Below are 18,752 nucleotides of genomic sequence, written 5' to 3' on the forward strand. Positions count from 1 at the left end.
CAGAGGAAAATAGGACTTCACTTGGCACCTGAATGTGCCAAATGTATACGTGCCAAAGCTGAAAAGAAAGGAAGCTCCACAGTTGAGGCGGTACCACGGAAAAAGCCTTCTTTCTGGTACCCATCCACTGAAAGTTCAGAGACAGGAGAATCCAAAGAATGGCCTTTACTGAAGACCTTAACTGATAGGTAGCTTCATATGAGAGCAGCCGTAACCTCTGTAAACGCTGAGCCATATTATGCTGGAGACCCAGAAAGTAACTTCAGCAGTTAATCAATGTAATCTTGGGGGGGGGGGATAACCTCTAACTTTAAGAACAACTACAAACCCCCCAAATATATGCCTTGTGTATACTGTCTGCATGCACGAGGCACTCTGAAGGCTCCTAATATGCGGGTATTATAAGAAGAGAAGAAATAGTTTAATCAGCTCCAAGTAACACTCTGCTAAAAGGATAATGACGGTTCATTTTCCACACAGCAAGACACTGGTTTTCATAAATGTTTGTTCCTGTTGTTCCCACAGACTTGTATCTATCACAGCAGAGTCTTTCTGTGTTGACATCAGATATATAATCACAGCGAACATCAGGCATTCTACTGCCTTTGCTTAAGTTATTACAGTAATGGTAATGCATGCTCATGCTTGATCTTACATTTGGCAAGCAGAGCAGAAACATCCAAGTGCTCCTTTCATACAAGCTATTGCTCATTTGCATTGGAGTCTATTGACTGCATGGATCAGGAGGGACTGTCAGGCAAAGAGACGACATGGAATCTGCTCTTTCCTTGCCCCAAGAGATGAGTATAGCTTCCTTGGCTAGCACCACTGCACAACTGCAAGAGCAAGGGAGAGCTCCCAACACTGATAGCTTCTCACAAGCAATATCCTTTCTGTTATATAAGTGTACCTAGTTTTAAATTATCACAGTTCCTTCAAATCCAAAGTTAGAGATCCAGGTTGAAAAAGAGGAAAAAGAGGGAAGGGGTACTCTGACAACCGTCACAATGGAGATCTCAAGGACCTGCGGTGGGACTGGTGAGATTTAACATCCATAAAGTATCTGGAGTTGAGGATTAACAGTTAGGGCCGGCCCCAGCTTATTTTGCACCCTAGGCGAGAATCCCTTCTGGCGCCCCCCCCCCCCCCCCCGGGGAGGTGGAGGAGCCTCAGCCAGTTCTTTACCAGACTCTCTTAGGAAGAATGAAAACACAAATAATCAAGGAACTCCCAGAGTACGGGGCCGGGTGCAGTTTGGCGCCCCTAAGGGCCAGCCCGCCCTAGGTGATCGTCTAGTTCGCCTAGTGAGTGAGCCAGCCCTGTTAACAGTGATGGCATTTCAATTTGCAAGTGACCACAAATTGTTGGAACAGTAAAAGTTCAGCCAATTGGGACAAGCTCCAAATGAATCGCTCCAAAATGGGTACAGTAGGCCAGAGGACTGCAGATGAGACAGCATAGATACAGTACAGTACAATACAATACAGACTGTAGTTATTCACAGCGAAGCCTTCTGTGCCTGATGAAACAGCAGCCATGAGAATGCATGATATTTGGGAGAGGTTGTTTCCCTGCACCCAACTGGCATATGCAATGGGAAGCCAGGGTCCATGGCTTGGCAAGACTATTTCTCCCATTGTTTGCGACCAATAGGAGCACAAAGCCAGGAGGGAGAGAGTCACCAAGAAGCAGCCCTGCAGGCCTCATCCTGTTAATGCTTACAGTGACAGAACAGAGCAGGTTGCAGTCAAATCATTAGCAGCGGAGGGGATAAAGTGATGTCACTTTTATCACATTCCACCAAGCAATCCCTCCATCAGCTCCCTTCCCCACCCCTTGGTGAGCAGCCAAGGCCCGCTACGGTGCCAGGCTTTGGTGGACTGGGGAGGAGAGAGAATGGAGGAAGGGAAAGAAAGATGCTATGTGAGCTTCTTGTTTCCTTTTTGAAGCCATCTCATAAAACAATAGCAGATATGGAGGACGTCAGGGCTATTTTTAGGCAGCAACGCACAGGAACAGAGTTCCAGCTTCAAAGTTGGCCACGCCCACTACAGCACAAACCTCTTCGTGCGTGGCTACAAAGGGAAGGCCTGGAGAGCGACCCCCCCCCCAGCAACTCCGAGACAGGTGGGCCGGGGAAGCCCTGGAATGATCGGGGAGGCATTTAAGCCAAGGGAAGGCATGGGGTGTGGCCTAATAAGCTAATGAGCTGTGCTGTCAGGGGTGTGGCCTAATATGCTAATGAATTTCTGCTGTTGGGTGTGGCCTATTATGCTAATGAGTTCCTGCTGGGCTTTTTCTACAAAAAAAGCCCTAGAGGACATGCTTGGCCAAGGTGAGAATTGTCAGTGGTGCTTCACACTCTCACCAAGCATGTCCTCTGCTGAAGCACTGCTACACAGCGTTAAGCAAGCAGCCCATACACCACCATCTCAGCCTCCTTGCTCCCTCCTCACCCAGCCCAATGAAGCATGGCACAATAGCAGGGTGTGGGCTGCTCATCAAGGGTGGGGAGTAGAACAAAGAAGTGCTTGAGGAAACAGTGATCTTAGGGTAAATCCTACCCCTCACACAGTAAGTGCATGGCTGCAACATGTCAGCATTATCCACAATACATTTAAGATGCTGATGAATTGTGTAAGCCCTCATACCCCTATTCCCACAATTACAGATCTCACAGTGTCGCGGACAAAGATCTTTTGTCTCTCCACAGAACAGCTCAGAAAGACAGATTCATATATAATGTTAGTAGCCTCGTCTGCTTTGCTCAGTCTTGCAGTTTTCTTCTAATTTATGCCACAGGACTTTTGTCTGATTAGTCATTTAGATTTTTATTGTAGCTGTTTATTATCCCCAAGTAATCTTCCTCCTTCTTAATTTTATTTCTTGCTAGGTAGCACAATATCAAAAAAGCAAATTAGAAATGGACTGCAAGGGAATTGCAACACAGAAGAATGCTGACTAGGAAGGACCCTGATTTTTTCAGTATCTAATATAATCAGCTTATGGACAATGCCACTATCAGATTCATTCTAAGGGAATAGAGAGCTAGCGTTTTTTAAAAAAAGTGTGAGATCATGTATTGACCTTAGTATATTCTTGCTTGCTGTACAATAAAAATTTTGCTTTCATTGAAAAAAAACATATGATAAAGAAAATGAAGATATATTACAAATAATTGCACTTTTTGATGCCAGTTTGTAATATATGTCTTTAAAAGCATACTTGGGTCCTTTTAGTTTAAGATCTTTAAAAAGCCTGATACTGATGGGAAAACACAAATAATTAAGATAGCTGATATTTAATGACTGGACTTACTGAACTTCCAAAAATATTAATATTCCAAGCTTAGTTTTAGTCAAAGTTTTTAAATTAACATTGGGAAATATGCTATCAGGACCATTTACATTCATCTTCCAATTTGGAATGACCTTTTTCTTCCTGAAATGCTGTCTGAATACATTCTCTATGGCTTTGCTTGAACTTTTCTCCAGTTGTATATACAATTATACAACAGGATTGCACTTACCTGCAACTGTTGTTCATTGACGTCTTCTGTGCAGACACACATTGGGACTGCAACTGCTGGCTGCAGACATTTTATTTTCTAGCTTAAGGCTCTGAAAACAGGCCGTCCTGCCCCCAGGATCAGCACATGTGTGAGATTTCCTGCTAAAAAAGTGCCATGTGTCCTTGGGGTGGGCGCCCCCAATTCCCTCAGTTCCTACTATGATGCTGAAAGCCCCATGACAGTAAGCTGTCAGACAAAGTGTTCAATGAGACTCACAGTGGGGAAGGAGGAAGGGAATGCGTGTCTGCAGGGAAGACATTGATGAATAACAGTTACAGGTAAGTACAACCCTGTTTTCATCTTCCATATACTGTGCAGCCACACTTTGGGATCTCAGCAAGCTTCTCACCTGTGGACGTGTGGTGTCCCTCACTGAAAGAGAGAATGAAGAACAGCCTTTATGACATCAGCTTCTTTTCTCGCCTGCAGGTACAAGACGTAGTGTCTAACAAAGGTATATTCTGTAGCCCACATGGCAGCCTGACAGATGTTCATGAGCGGAATCCCCCAATGGAAGGCTGCAGAAGAAGCTTTTGCCCAAGTGGAATGGGCTTTAATATCCAAAGGACAGGACTCTCCCAATGCCCTATAGCAGGAGTGAATTGTGGACACCACTCAACAGGCTAACACTTGAGCTGATGCTGATCTACCCTTTCTAGGGCCCCAGTAACAAATAAATAAAGACTTGTGCTTAAGGAATTGTTCTTTCCAAATAATAGAGTAAAGCTCTCTTAACAGCTAGAGTATGGAGGGCTTTCTCTGTACTTAAGGTGGGAGTGGAAAAGAAAATTAGTAATACACTGTCTTGTGTCAAATGAAACTTAGACACAACCTTGGGGAGAAATTCTAAGCTAGGGTGCAAAACAACTTGTTCCTTAAAGAACTGTAGGAACAGTGGGTCTACCCAAAGAGCAGTGAGTTCTCTGACTCTCCTATTAGAAGTGATGGCTACTAGGACTTCCGGTTTATGGTGCCATGCTAGCAGACGTGTCTCCCGGACCTCCCGGGGAAGCAATCCGCACGCCAGCGGTTTGGGTGGGGTGACTGTTCACCACCACCACCCCAGAGCTTTTGCGAAAGGCTCCTAGCCATGGGGCTTCTGAAGGGTGGCCTCTTTGCCAGCGCGTTGCTGGAGAATTGAGGCGCTCTTCCGCCCCAACAGTCCTGCCGCCGCTGCGTACGTAATAGAACCAGAGCTGCCGAATGGGACAAGCATTGGAGATCGGGCATATAAAACGTACCTTGAGCGAGATCTCTAGACCACCAATGAACAGTGAGTCAAGTAAAAGCGAAATGCCAGGAATTTAAAAGAAAGCCCCCTGCGAACGACGGAACGAGCAAGCGAGTGGGGGAGGGGCCCCTCCCATACGCATAAATATAACAGCGCTTTGCCAAGGGGGAGCTGAAGTTTAAGCATTGAAATCTGTTTTAAGAAATCAACCAGAGCACCAATAAGCGCTTGGGCGAATTTCAGAGACTTTAGCAAGTACTTAAAAAAGTAAATAATCCACAAATGTGGCATGGAAAAAACCAGAGAAAGACAAACAAGCAAAAGTGGAACCACCGGGGAGTATGAGCCCACAACTGGAAGATACCACTGAGTTTTCTAAACTGTTAGCGGACTCTTTGCACCCTCTACTGGACCAGATGATGAATATCAATCAACAGCTGACAGCTTTAAACCAGAATCTTGCAGCTCAGCAGCTCCAATTGACTGACCCTACAAAAAAGACGGAGCAAACAGCTGAGAAAGTAAAGGAAATGAATGCCAAATCTAAAAAGTTAAAATAATGGTTTTAAAGATAAATAATACAGCTTAATCGACTATGTTCAATGTAATCTTAGCATTTTAGACTAACACTGACACAAGCTTTTGTAATGATTTCCTATACTTGGGTTTTTAGTGGTTTTCTTTCCTTTCTCCCATAGATGTAGTTTCCCTTCCCCTTTTTTCATTGTAGTTTATAGAAAAATGCAATAAAAAATCCCCTACGGGGGCCAAAAAAGAAGAAGCAGCAATGGCTACTAGAAATGCCACCTTCCATGATAAATGTGCTAAAGCACAAGAGGTCATAGGTTCAAAGGGGGGCATCATTAAAGCAGATTGAACCATGGGTAGTGACCACTGTGGGACAATGCGTGGGGATGGAGGAAACATGTTAAGTCAATCCCTTTAAAAACCTTTGGACCAATTTGTGTGTGAAAACTGAAACACCTTGTATCTCCTCATGGAACGCAGAAATGGTCACTAGGTGCATCTTGACCAATGAAACGACTAGCCCCGAGTGAACCAGGGACAATAAGTAGTCTAATTCTAATGGCAGAGGGCATGTAAACAGGCAGGCCCATTGCTCCAAAATCCAGTTCTGGAAACGAACCCATTTCCTTTGATATAAGTATCTAATAGACAGTTTCCTGGATTGTATGAGGATATCCAGGAACCCATGAGAGAAAAATAGACCTACAGTAGAATTCTCCAAGCTGCTAACATGCACCAGTCCTGAGGGCCGGGGCGCCCCATTTTCGGAGCTTTAAGCTAGAAAACAAAATGTCCGCAGCCAGCCTGTGCAGTTGTAGTCCCAATGTGGGGCTGCACAGTAGACACAAGGGGAACCCCTGCAGAGCAGCCATGGACGTTATATCCTACCAGATCAAAGTACCAAAAAGAGACTAAACGTTACCATGAACTGTGCCTAACATACTCCAGGATGGAGCTCTATTGAAATTTAAATAAAGGAATACACAGCTAAGAGTCTCTTGGATGTTAAATAGGAATGTGTTCACTGGCTCACAAACGTCTGTTAGTTTGTTGACTGGCTATAATGTTCCAGAGAAACAAAAACATTTTAGGCATAAGTAAAAGAAGGGCAAGATAGGTGTATTTGTGGGTGAAAGCAAAAGAGGAACATTAACCTGATAATCGCAGAGTTACACCTTTCTAAACCCATTTGAGTTAAAAAATATAAAAGGAAGTAACTCAACATAGGACTGCACAGTACTATGAGATGGCATGGCTTGCAAGATCACCCACATGCCTGGAAGAAGTACTGCAGGTGTCACCGGACTTCTGTTTTATTTTGCCAATAGGATTCCACATGATCCTCTAAAGCTGCTGACTGATCTGAGCCCTGAAGTTCAAATAATTTGTTGGTCAAGTAAGGACTCAGTTCTCAGACTGCCCATATCTGTGTGATTCCCAGCTTGTTTCCAGACAGACAGTTCCGACTCTTTTAAAGTATGAAAAAGAATCAAATGTGTGTTTAGTGCTGTGTGATAGATGCCACAAAATAGCATTTTGGTGGAAAGGATGCTTCTTTTATAGAAATCCTTACTAGTACCACAATAAATCTCTTAAGCAGAATTACCTATATAGCTAGATGAATATGTTCAAGCCAGGATGAGGAAATATGTTGCATTGTTCATACATGATGGGAAAAGCTTTTTGCACACTGGAAACATACCTGCCTTCTTCCTGAGATCACATCGTTTCAAGGGTGGGGGAAAAAAAACAGAAGAACCCTCTTACAGACTTATCTACCTCAATATAATAACATCTTATTTAATTTACCTAATGTGTATATTTATTTGGTATGATGGGTAAGCTTCTAAGTTAGGTTAATCAGGTCCAATTTGCTGAATATCTATAGACAAAAGGTGTGTCATTCTTCCATTCCCAAGCACTTTCTCTAGTTCTGCTGCAAGACTGTCCTCATGCAAACCCTTAAAGGGAAGATACATTTTCAAAGTAACATTAGAATCTCAACAGATATCCCTGAACTAACCCTTCATTATAGTTCAGCCATTGTGTGCTCAGATATATAACTATTTAATGTAGCTATAATAGGATTCGTAACTGAACTTGACCTTGCAAAAGAAGGGCTTTAGATGAATATAAGGAAAATAGAAAAGGCACTGAAAATTAAACCACACAGTCTGAGAATGGAATCTAAAATCAGGACGTTAACCAATGTTCTGCTATTATTTTGCAAGAATATGGAAACAAAGGACACTTGAGGTTAGCTATGCAAGCACATTTGGCATTCAGGAAAATATCAATGGAAAAATTTGTGGATTCCCCAAGATTAGCCACCAAGAAAATAAGAATAGTTTCTCCAAAACATCCATAAATGCAAGTACTGAGTATCATTTTGGTTTTTACAAAGAAGGATTATCAAAACATTACAGGGTGCTGTTCACAAGGAATGAATGGATGGATGGCTCTATTTTAGAGTACATGTTTCACATGCAGGGGGTCCCATGTTCAATCTTGAGTTAAAGGAGTTCCAGTAATACTGCTGTCAAAGATTCTAGGAGAGCAACTGCAAGGTTGGAGTTGATTGTGCTGAGCCATGTTAGGATGGCAGCTCCATACCATGCACACCAGAGGTCTTGAGTCGGTTTACCACAGAGTTGTCAGGACGTTTTAGAGCACTCAATCTCAAAGGGCTTATTTCCAAATTACCTTTCTTTAGTTTTTATCTTTCAGTCACTGGACCATTCTCACTTTCCCCCCCTCTAGTCTTTAAGGCACAAATAGAAAAACAGGATAAAATAGCAAAGGATATTCATAAGACACTGCAGAGAATGTGTCAGGCATATCAAGGGTCTGTCTGTGGTTCTAAGAGCCAGTTAACACATGGACTTTCATCACCCGTAAAATCAGCATCCATTATAAAGAATTTAAAAATTCCTTCAATTCCACTATCACTGATATCAGCTCCAATAAAACTTCCTCAGGAGATCGATTAAGATGATCCACCCCATAGCCTGATGGGTCCAATAGGTTTTCAGACAGCATATGGGGATTGTCCTCTTGATATGGCTTTGGTTGTCCTGGTGGATGACATGTGCGAGGAGATGGAAGGGCGAGTGCAACCCTGTTATTTGTTCTGGATCTCTCGGTGACTTTTGATACCACCAACCATGGTATCCTTCTGGACCACCTTCCAGGACTGGGAGACACTGTTCTGCAGTGGTTCCAGCCCCTACCTTGAAGGTAAGTTTCAGAATGTGGTGCTGGGGGACTGATGCTCTGCCTCTTGTCCTCCGGGGTTCCCCACGGTTACATCTGGTCTCCCAGACTTTTCAGCATCTATGCACAGCTGCTGCAAGAAGTACTGCAGAGATTTGGGCTGAGCTGCCACAAGTATGCAGATGACTCTCAGCTCTATCTCATGCTACCAGCAGATCCCAAGGAGGATGTGGAAACCATGAACAGATGCCTGAAGGCAATTTTGGAATGTATGAGGGCTAACCAGATGAAAATTCTGACAAAATGTAGGTCCTACTGATAGGGGATGGTCTGATCCAGAAAATTCCACTCTCCCTAAAAAAGCAGGTGCATAGCTTGGAGTGTTCCTGGACCCAGGTCTTCTGTTGGATAAACAGGTGGCAGCAGTGCCTTTCACCAGCTTTGGTTGGTGATACAGTTATGGCCCTTCCTGAGCAGAAAAGATTCATCCACTGTGATGCATGCACTGGTAACATCTAGATTAGATGACTGTAGTGCTCTCTACATGGAGCTGCCCTTGAAGACTGTCTAGAACAGGGGTGTCAAACATAAGGCCTGTGGGCTGGATCCGGCCCATCCAGGGCTCTTACGTGGCTCGTGAGCAACTGATGCAAGGGAAGGAGTGCTGGGGAAGGAGTGGGCGGAGCCACTCCATTGTGGCTACAGCACAGCAGGACAACCTCGTCTGCAGCAGTCAAGCATTGTGGGAGCATCTGTCCAGCGCTGCACTGCTGCCTCTCCAGTCTGCCAATGCAGGTTTTGATTTGTACCCCCCTCCCAGCCCATGGGGCCTTGCAGTGAAGATACACCAACTCAGAGTTTACCAGCTCCTGTCCTTTATACAGTTTATATCTTTGGTACCTGGCATTACATTTTATGGCACACATGGCTCGGCCAAACAAAGTGACATTTATGTCAGATCTGGCCCTCGTAACAAATGAGTTTGACACCCCTGGTCTAGAAGCTACAGTTGGTACAGAATCCTGCGGCCACAGTATGTTGTAGGAACGCTATCACTCCAGGCTTCTTCCATCTACACTGGCTTTCATTTAAAGGTGCTGGTATTGTCCTTTAGAACCCCGTATGGCCTGGGACCAAGACACCTTAAAGACCAACTTCTCCCATATGAACCTACCCATATACTGTGTTCATCTTTGGAGGACCTGCTTGGCTGTCCCTGCCATCCGAAGCTAGATGGGTGGTGACTGAAAAAAAGAACCTTTTCAGTCATGGCACCAAAACGTTAAAACTCCATCTCTCGGAAGATTTGTCTGTCTCCTTCTACCAGTGTCTTCCGTGAGCAACTGAAGATTTTTTTTTAATTGTCTTGTCTGGCATATCCCACAATCGGGGCTTTTTTCCCTTTTTTTTTTTGGGGGGGGGGTGCCGAAACTCTCAAAAGGGAAATTAAGTTTTCAATCTGTACACTGAAAACTCATGAACTTTTAAACATTTTAAAAATAATTTTGTCAAAGAGGTTCCAGAACTCCATTCCAACTAGAGTTGCCAAGTCTATCTTCCGCCCCCAGTGGGGGACTTTGGGGGCGTTCCTGGAGGGGGTGGGGCATCACCGACGTGATGACGTCATGTTGGGGACGTCCACCGCACGCACGCCCGATCTCCAGAAATGCCAGTTTCCTGCACTTAAAGCAGCTGGCGTTTCCCCTTTAAGAGCAAAGAGCCGGCGTTTCCCTTTTAAGTGCACGAAGCTGGCATTTCCCTCCAAGCCTGATCTCAAGCGGAGATTGGGCTTGGGAGGAAACGTGGGTTCCATGGACTTAAAGGCAGCCACCCCTCTCTCTCAAGAGAGAAGGGAGAGGGGTGGCTGTGGGTGTTGGAGACGGGACTTCCCCTGCTGGCCATCTGGCTGGCGGCGGGTAGAACCCCCCCAAAATGGGGGACCCCTGGCAAAACGGGGGGGTTGGCAACCCTAATTCCAGTGTCCCCCCAGAAAAAAGCCCTGCACACAATAAGCTATTGGCCTTCCTTCTACTGCTCTTTATGTGTTTTAATTGATTTTTAATATAATTTTAACTATTTTAACTGCTTAAATATTTTAATATTGTTTATGTTCACCAAGTTGTGGAAAGGTGGCAAAAATATGTTTTAAAGAAGGGAGGAAAGGAAATTTGTTAGAATTCAGGTGACAGGCACAGGGAGACGGCCACAAGCTACTTTGGAAAAGGAGTTCTGTGAGCTGCTGAGGATATTTTCATCTCTTAATTCATAGTAAGGATTTGACTTACTCCTTTGGGCTGGCATACACTCTCTTCCTTCCTCCTCAAGCATCCTGTGATGCTTTCAGAAAGCCAATGCAACTGAAAGAATAGGACCCAGCAATTTACATAGCAAAGACAAACAACATATTGCTGAACAAGTTCTTATTGTAATAAATATAACAATACAGATGTTATTTTGATAGTTGTTTTGTTTCAACAGATGAATACATCAAGAGACTAAAGTCTCAATGCAGGCAGGACGAACCTTCCCAGGCTTGACTGTCCGTACTTGCTTTTTGGGTGACTAAGATTGACATAGTATCATCGAGTGATTCTTTAGTGTTATATCACTTTAACAGTATAGGCTACATGGGAGCATGATACGTTGACCTCCCTTCTAGCTAGTACATGTGATGCCTGCTGCACTTTATATTGAAGGTCTTGTTATACATATTCAAATGCATTACCCTGAAGGGAACTGTTTATCTTGAGAGCTTGAAGTAGCCACTTTTGGTAAGATGTCTTTTTATTATGTCTGTGATCATAAGGATTCTTGTAAATGTAAAAGATATATATTTTTGTATCATTGTCTGGAATGTATAAATTGGTAAATATGATATTGGTATATATTATTATCTCACTTAATGTATTTATATTTATACTTATAGAATACTTGCACATATTGATGAAAATTATGTATTGAAGATAGACTTCTACAAACTGTATGTATCAAAAAACTTTTATTGAGAAATATTGCAAATGGACTTCCTTTAGAGTTGGCTTCCCCCACTATCAAATTGTTTTATTTTTGATAGGACGTTTGATAAAGACGAAAAGTCGAAACGGACAGTCAAGCCTGGGAAGGTTCGTCCTGCCTGCATTGAGACTTTAGTCTCTTGATGTATTCATCTGTTGAAACAAAACAACTCTCAAAATAACATCTGTATTGTTATATTTATTACATTAAGAACTTGTTCAGCAATAAGTTGTTTGTCTTTGCTTTCAGAAAGCCAGCCAGAACACATAGCTAGACTCATTATCCGTGCTGAAATAAGAACCATTTTCTATGAAGTGTAACTGTGAAGTATAGAAAGAGACCAAACATAAAAGAAGCAACAAGATCTCCTGTACTTATCATTCCTTGAACTTTGTCATTCATGAAGTGCTACATTCATCAAGGAACATGGGGGTTGTTTTCTAACACTGTACAATCCAATTCCTCTATTCTTTGTATCTTTAATTGACACAGATTGCTATGCTGAATAGGTACACACTTGCAGGCATTTGAGGGAAATATTGGACACGTGATACCACAAGAATGAACAAAAACTCACTACAGCAAGCGTATCAGCAAGTATTTTGTCTACCTGAAAGGTTTACAGCCACCCAAGGTAATTATCATTATAAAGCTTTGAATGAACAGAAAGTATTACATTCTTATTATTTTACATTTGTACTGATTGGTCATTGTGTATCAAGCATAGAGCTGACACCCTTACTGCTATGAAATTAGGAAGCTAAACTCTACACTCCTAATCTATCCTATAGTCATTGAAGTATACTGCTGGGGACTGGCATTAATAACTGGTAGTTTTCAAGCAGATCAGTAGAATATCTAATACCAGTAAAGTCTGAAGGTCCAGAGTAAAAGGTAAAGGTAAAGGTTCCCTTGCTCGAAAGCCAGTCGAATCCGACTCTAGGGTTGCGGTGCTCATCTCCGTTACAAAGCCGAAGAGCCAGCGCTGTCCGAAGACGTTTCCGTGGTCATGTGGCCGGCATGACTAAACACCAAGGCGCACGGAACGCTGTTACCTTCCCACCGAAGTGGTCCCTATTTATCTACTTGCAATTTCTTGCTTTCGAACTGCTAGGTTGGCAGGAGCTGGAACTAGAGACAGGAGCTCACCCTGTCTTGCAGCACCCGGGTCTTGAACCGCTGAACTACTGACCTTCCACAGCCTGCAGTTCAGCGTCTTAACCACTTGAGCCACCGCAGCTCCTAAGGTCCAGAGTAGTCTTGTTGAATTTTTGTTTTATTTTAAAACAGTAAAGAAAAGCTTTCAAATCATATTCCTGCCTGAGAATATCTACATTAACACCTTGTGTATTTTTGACCTGCCAGTTAAATCGAGTATGTATTACAAAATCTTTCCAAATTTTGGTTGAACAGGGAAAATAAACGTTCCATCACAACAGCCATAAGGAAAATTGTCTGAACACGCAGCTGGAATCCAAGAGGGACTTCAATGTAACACTTGGAGCATGGGAAGAATGGCTTCAATCACACGCACACACCACCTACCAGACTTTCAGGGCTTTTTGACTTCTTTTTTTAAGAAAGGAATAATGAAACTCTCCTGTAAAATAAAATGGTAGAACGAAGGAGGCAAAATGCCAATATCTTTCATCATTTAAAACACGAATTAGACCCTGAGCTCAGCAATTCACAATTAAATTAGTGCTTTGAGGACAGACATATCAAAGAAATGTTGTCTTTCAGTCTGTCTTTATAAAGTTTGACTGCTCCACTACAGAATATTGTGTTAGGAAAATCAACCTGCCTTTCTAAGCTTTCCTCTTCTAAGGAAGCCAATTATCAGACCACAATGAAATTCTTCACAGGTACTCCCAAAGAGAAAAAAAAGCAAATACTCATGCAGCCTTGCACTGTGATTAAAATAGAAATAACACCTACTGACCTTGTTGCAATTAGAGGGCTGATTCTCAGAAGACCTCTGGTGCTCCAAAACAGATACAGCATGTACACTGCCTCAGGCATGAAGGGCACACATTTGCATGCATCATAGTGACGATTCTGTTGTCACAAATATGGCATTCAAAAATCTAACCTACCTTGCTTGCAATGCCTGCTTTCATTGGAGTCAAGCACCCCATATGAGTGTACTGATTTGTTTGCAGTTTTAAACTAGCAGCATTTCATGTCGTTTTGCATTTGTGCAACTGGCCAAAAGAGGTGTGGTGGCTAAGTAGTTGTTAGTTGGGCAATCTCACAACTTCCTGGCTTGTGCCTAGGCCATCATGAACAGGTCACACACACATGAATTAATATCAGCATTCGTTTTGTGTGACTGTAGTGCTTTTGCACCTATGAGTCCAACAGCATTTATTGGGTTCCTCAGAACTTAATGCAGAGATCTCCAAGGGTCAGACAGCATTTCAAGAATGCACAAGGTATTTGCTGTCAAAATGGGAATGTTCAGAGGTCATTTCGGGGGGGAACGCAGTTCCCCCGGGTGAGGTACAGGGGGCGGGGCACATGACGAAGCCCCGCCCCTGCTTCTGGCCGCCCCGCTTCCGGCCCTCATTCAGCCAGGAGGAGGCAGGAGAAGAGGGCGGGTAAGTTGCTTCCTCCCTGCCTCTCCCCACCCCTGCCTGCCTAGGGCCAGGTAGGGCCTTTGCAGGGCTTCCTTGCACTCCCGCCGGCCTTGCAGGTCCACCGCCGGGCCCCTCATGGGGCTCGGCAGTGGAGCTGCAAGGCCGGCAGCGGTGGCCGGGACCGTTGGGGGCGGGGTGTGTGGCCTTATGACACACTTCCGGTGATGTCAATATGCTAATGAGTTATGCTAATGAGTTATGCTAATGAGTCCCCCTAGCTCTTTTTCTATGAAATGACCCCTGGGAATGTTCAATATACATGAGCACACTCACCTTTAGAGGTCAGGCACATAGAATGGGCATGGTTGGAATATTATAAAGCAAGCCACAAAGTTTCCATATACATATGTACAAGTTAATTTTCTCTTTCCTCAGATGGGTTAGGCACACAGAGCAGGGGATAAAGTACTTGCAGAACACATGCAGTACAATTTAGAACAATCTTGAGGGTTGCATAAAAAGCTAAAATCTTTTCAAATGTTTAAGTACACAGTTATAGTTTCTAATCAAACAGAGGAGGGTTTGCCTATCACTAATAAATCACAGCTTTCCTATGAAAAATAACTGAAAACAGCACGGCGCAAGGCCCCACTTATTACCATTTTGAAAATAAAAGCTGAATGTGCCCTTCATACGGTCACATACAAATAGATTTTGAACTTATGTAAAGTAGCGCTTGGACTCATTGCTAAGAGAAGGGTGCACAAACAGTGCTGAACACAAACATTGGAATGTATCAGATCAGCTAGCCTCAAGCAACAAGCTGCAGTTTAAATTTGAGGACATCAAAAGGTGGCCTAGACTAGAAGGTTGAAAAGTTGGTTCCTTATTCGCACTTCCTTATTCATTCCTTATCCGTTACTTATTTGTGTAGTCATTCAGAAACACTAAGGAGAGTGAGTTGGAAAGCTGTGAACCCCAAAATAAGGTCTGGATCACCACATATCATATACCCCCACATTCATATGTCCCTTCGAGGGAACATATGCTGTATCCTGGTCCAAAGTAAGGTTCTGGTGCCAGCTGCTCTAAAGTGCAGTGCCCCTAGGACAATCACACAAGCAGACACTGGGGCCAGTCTGCACCCCAAAATAATCTTTGAACCATGCCAAATGACGCATCCTCACTCTCTGGAGACTGTGCCCTGCAAGGTGACATACAGTGATGCCCAATCCAAACACCGGTTCTGATGCCACGAGCTTCAATTTGCAGGGCTTCCCCCAGGCCTGTATTTCAAAGGAGATTTGAATAAGGAAGTGCCCCCTGCACCCAAAATAAGGTTTGGACCCCCACACTTCATACCCCCCCGTCTTCAGCGGGCCCTCCCCTTCGAGGGGACACATTCTGTGTGCTGGTCCAAAGCGCAGTTCCGGTGCCAGTTGCTCCAAAGTGCGGTGCACCCAGATCAAACACACAGGCAGACACTGGGGCCAGACTGCCCCCCCAAAAAATATTTGGACCAACCCAAACGACACATCCCCACGCTCTGGAGACTGTGCCCTCATACAGCATCTGCAGTTGAACAGTAGCAAGAAGCCAGGCCTAGCTGAGTCATGCAAGTGAGGCGGTCACCCAGTGGTTGCTGCCAGGCCTAGGGTTGCCAACCTCCAAGTGGGGCATGGGGATCTCCCAGAAATTCAACTGAACTCCAAATGACAAAGATCTGTCCCCATGGATAAAATGACTGCTTTGAAGGGTGGACTTTGTGACATTATAGTCAGCTGAGGCCTTTCCCCTCCCCACACCCTGCCATCCTCAGACGTTACCACAAAATATCCAGAAATTTCCCAACCTGGAAGAGGTAACCCAAGTCGGGCCTGGTCCCAATGAGCCCTCCATCAAAGACCAAAAATAAGCCTGGAAAGGGCCCTACTCCTTCCCCTGCCTTTTACTGACATAACCAAGCATGGAATCTGTGGTTGCCTAGCAGCAGCCACTAAGGGAATCTGTTGCTTAAATATACAGGCACTCTTTTAATTATTTTCAGGTTTTTAACACACCCGCCCCCTTAGGATTTCACATTTTCCTGCAAACCAAGAGCCTTTTTCAGGTCTGTAGAAAGATATGTCTTGCTCATTCACAGCGCCAATCACTGGATTTGAGTATCCTCTAATTTATCCGATTTGGCTATTAGTATATAGATGACAAAAAAGCTGGTTAGAAGGATATGCAATACTGAATTTTGGTCTCAGAAATCATATTTGGGAAGGCTCTATCTTTGTACAAGAATCCCATCAATTTTCAAAACATTGAAGTTTTGTCTTTCCATTGAAGCCTAGACACCCCAAAACACTTAACACTTTAAGGCACTCTAGGACTGCAAGGAAGGTCTTATAAAACAGATTCCCCCCCCAAATTCTCTTTACTTAAAACCAGACCCAGAGCAGAGGTGCCAGCATGGTAAGAGATAAAACCATTTGGAACCTGACTTTAAAGTCTGACAAGGAATTAAAAAAAAAAAAAAAACCTGGCTATCACAAGGTGAGGCAACTAGGTGATATTTAAATTAAAATGGAGAGCAGAATTCACGACTTAGCTGACCTCTGGCCACCAAAGAATGGCTGGTACATGTGACAAGGGAAGCAAACAGTTAACAATATTTAACGTATGTTTAACAATATTTACAAACAATGTTTAGCATATTCGTAGTTGTGACAGACTGCACTTTTAAATGCTTAGAAGTGCTGTACAAACAGGTAAACGACTGTGAAGGATTAATTCTTCATAGAACCAGAGGGCCTTGAGTGACAGGCTGCTCCAAGAGATCTGATTGGTTAGCATCAGCTGAGCAGAAAAAGACTTGAAAGCTGAATGCTGATGAGAAATCCAGTCTGAATTCAACCCTGAGAGCAGTTTAACACAGACAGAGTTCTGGGGAGGTTGGCAAAGAAGAGTGGATAGTTAGGCGAAGACTCCCATTCGAGCCAAGGAAAGGGGATAGATCTTCTAGTGAGAGAAGAATTTCCCTATCTAATCAAAACAGGGAGATATCTCTGAAGAGTGGAGAGATCCCTGGTCTGGTGTGGTTAGATATTGAGTTGTGAAACCGTAAGAGTCAGTTAAGATTCAAGAAGAGCACTGGTGTGTTTAGAAAAGGAGCTTGAGTCTTGGATAGAGTGCCCCAGCCGTATGGAAACAAAATAGGCAGTGAAAAACTCAAAGGAAGTGTACTGGAGTGTTTGGAAAATACTGGAACATAAGTCTCTCATCATAAAGATTTTAGGTCACTGTGAATAGCTCCAGAAACTCTCATTAGCCTGAAACATATGAACTGTAGTCTATGTATTTACTGATTTTACCTCAGAGTTATTTACTCAAGTTACCTCAGAAATGTTACCCCTGATTTCACAACAACCCTAAGCTAGGAATATAAACAAAGTTTTTCACACTGGTATTCTGAGGCAACCTGCACAATGAAGCCCACCCTGAAGGGAAGGGTTTTGGCAGTTTTAAAAAGATTTAAGTTTACTCAATTTACCATTGAGTTTCCTGCAATCACCAGACTACCTACATCATTTCTGTGTTTTTCCCAGAAGTAAAATAATAACACAAACAATGTTGCTTTTTTTCTCTCTCCTGCGGCAAAGCCAGCTCCCAGTGGAAGACAACCCTGATCTACTTTTCCAGAGGTTTCCAATAAGAAACAAAATATTTAGACTTAGAACAGTTCCCATATGCCTAACTATAAATCCTATTACATTTAATTTGCTTCAATTTAAATAGTTCTGGCTTCAGTTTATAGTGGATCATACCGCAAAGTCATTGAAACAAATAATCAAAATTGTACCTTGGACTCAGATATTCTATATAGTAATAACATTTGACAATTAATCCCCACATGTCTTCCCTACAAACATTCTGCTGTGATTTGAACATCACCCCTTTGAAGATCACCTACTGTTACAGTTATATTATATTATATTATATTATATTATATTATATTATATCAAGTTCTAAATTTTTTGCACTGTTCAGTATTATTAAAGGCTGGAGAATCATGTCCTTTCATAAAACAACTTAGTGACCTAACGGCACTGGCCCACATCAAGAAAGACAAAGCTTTCACTTTCAAATTATAGGTAAGAAAGCAATATTCATTGCTTATATGTAAACTTCAAAATAAAAAGCTGTGCTCATTCATTAATGACCTGTAAACTGAATACGTTCTTGATCAAAATGTCTTACAAAGTAAATACCTCGTGACTCAGCACAGTCTTTTTATTCACATAGCATTAAAACCTTGCAACATAAATCAGCAGTGACAAGGCAACATCTTATTCTTAAGCATACATAAAAAAGCATTTCTAATAAGAAAAATGGATGAGAGAGATTATTGTGTCAATATTCTAAGTACTGAATTTTCAGGAATACAAAGCAGCAAATTCTGCAATTTATATCAGGTAGTATTATACAATGAATTAAGTTGATTTTGATTGTATCTATTTTTATATATAACACCACCACAACTGTTGAGAAGAAACTTGATGGGAATATTCTATAATGAATGGAGTCCCTTTGTTCAAACGTCTCTGTACAAATGTAACTGTCAGAGAAC

General features: G+C 42.9%; 1 protein-coding gene across 1 annotated transcript in view; it reads right to left on the bottom strand.

The window, feature by feature from the left end:
* Positions 1 to 18,752, bottom strand: part of LOC107119948 (thrombospondin type-1 domain-containing protein 7B-like) — a 419,856-nt gene that overhangs the window by 392,480 nt on the left and 8,624 nt on the right.

Source organism: Gekko japonicus, unplaced genomic scaffold, assembly GCF_001447785.1.
Source record: "Gekko japonicus isolate JY-2015 unplaced genomic scaffold, Gekko_japonicus_V1.1 scaffold1544, whole genome shotgun sequence".
NCBI lineage: Eukaryota > Metazoa > Chordata > Lepidosauria > Squamata > Gekkonidae > Gekko > Gekko japonicus.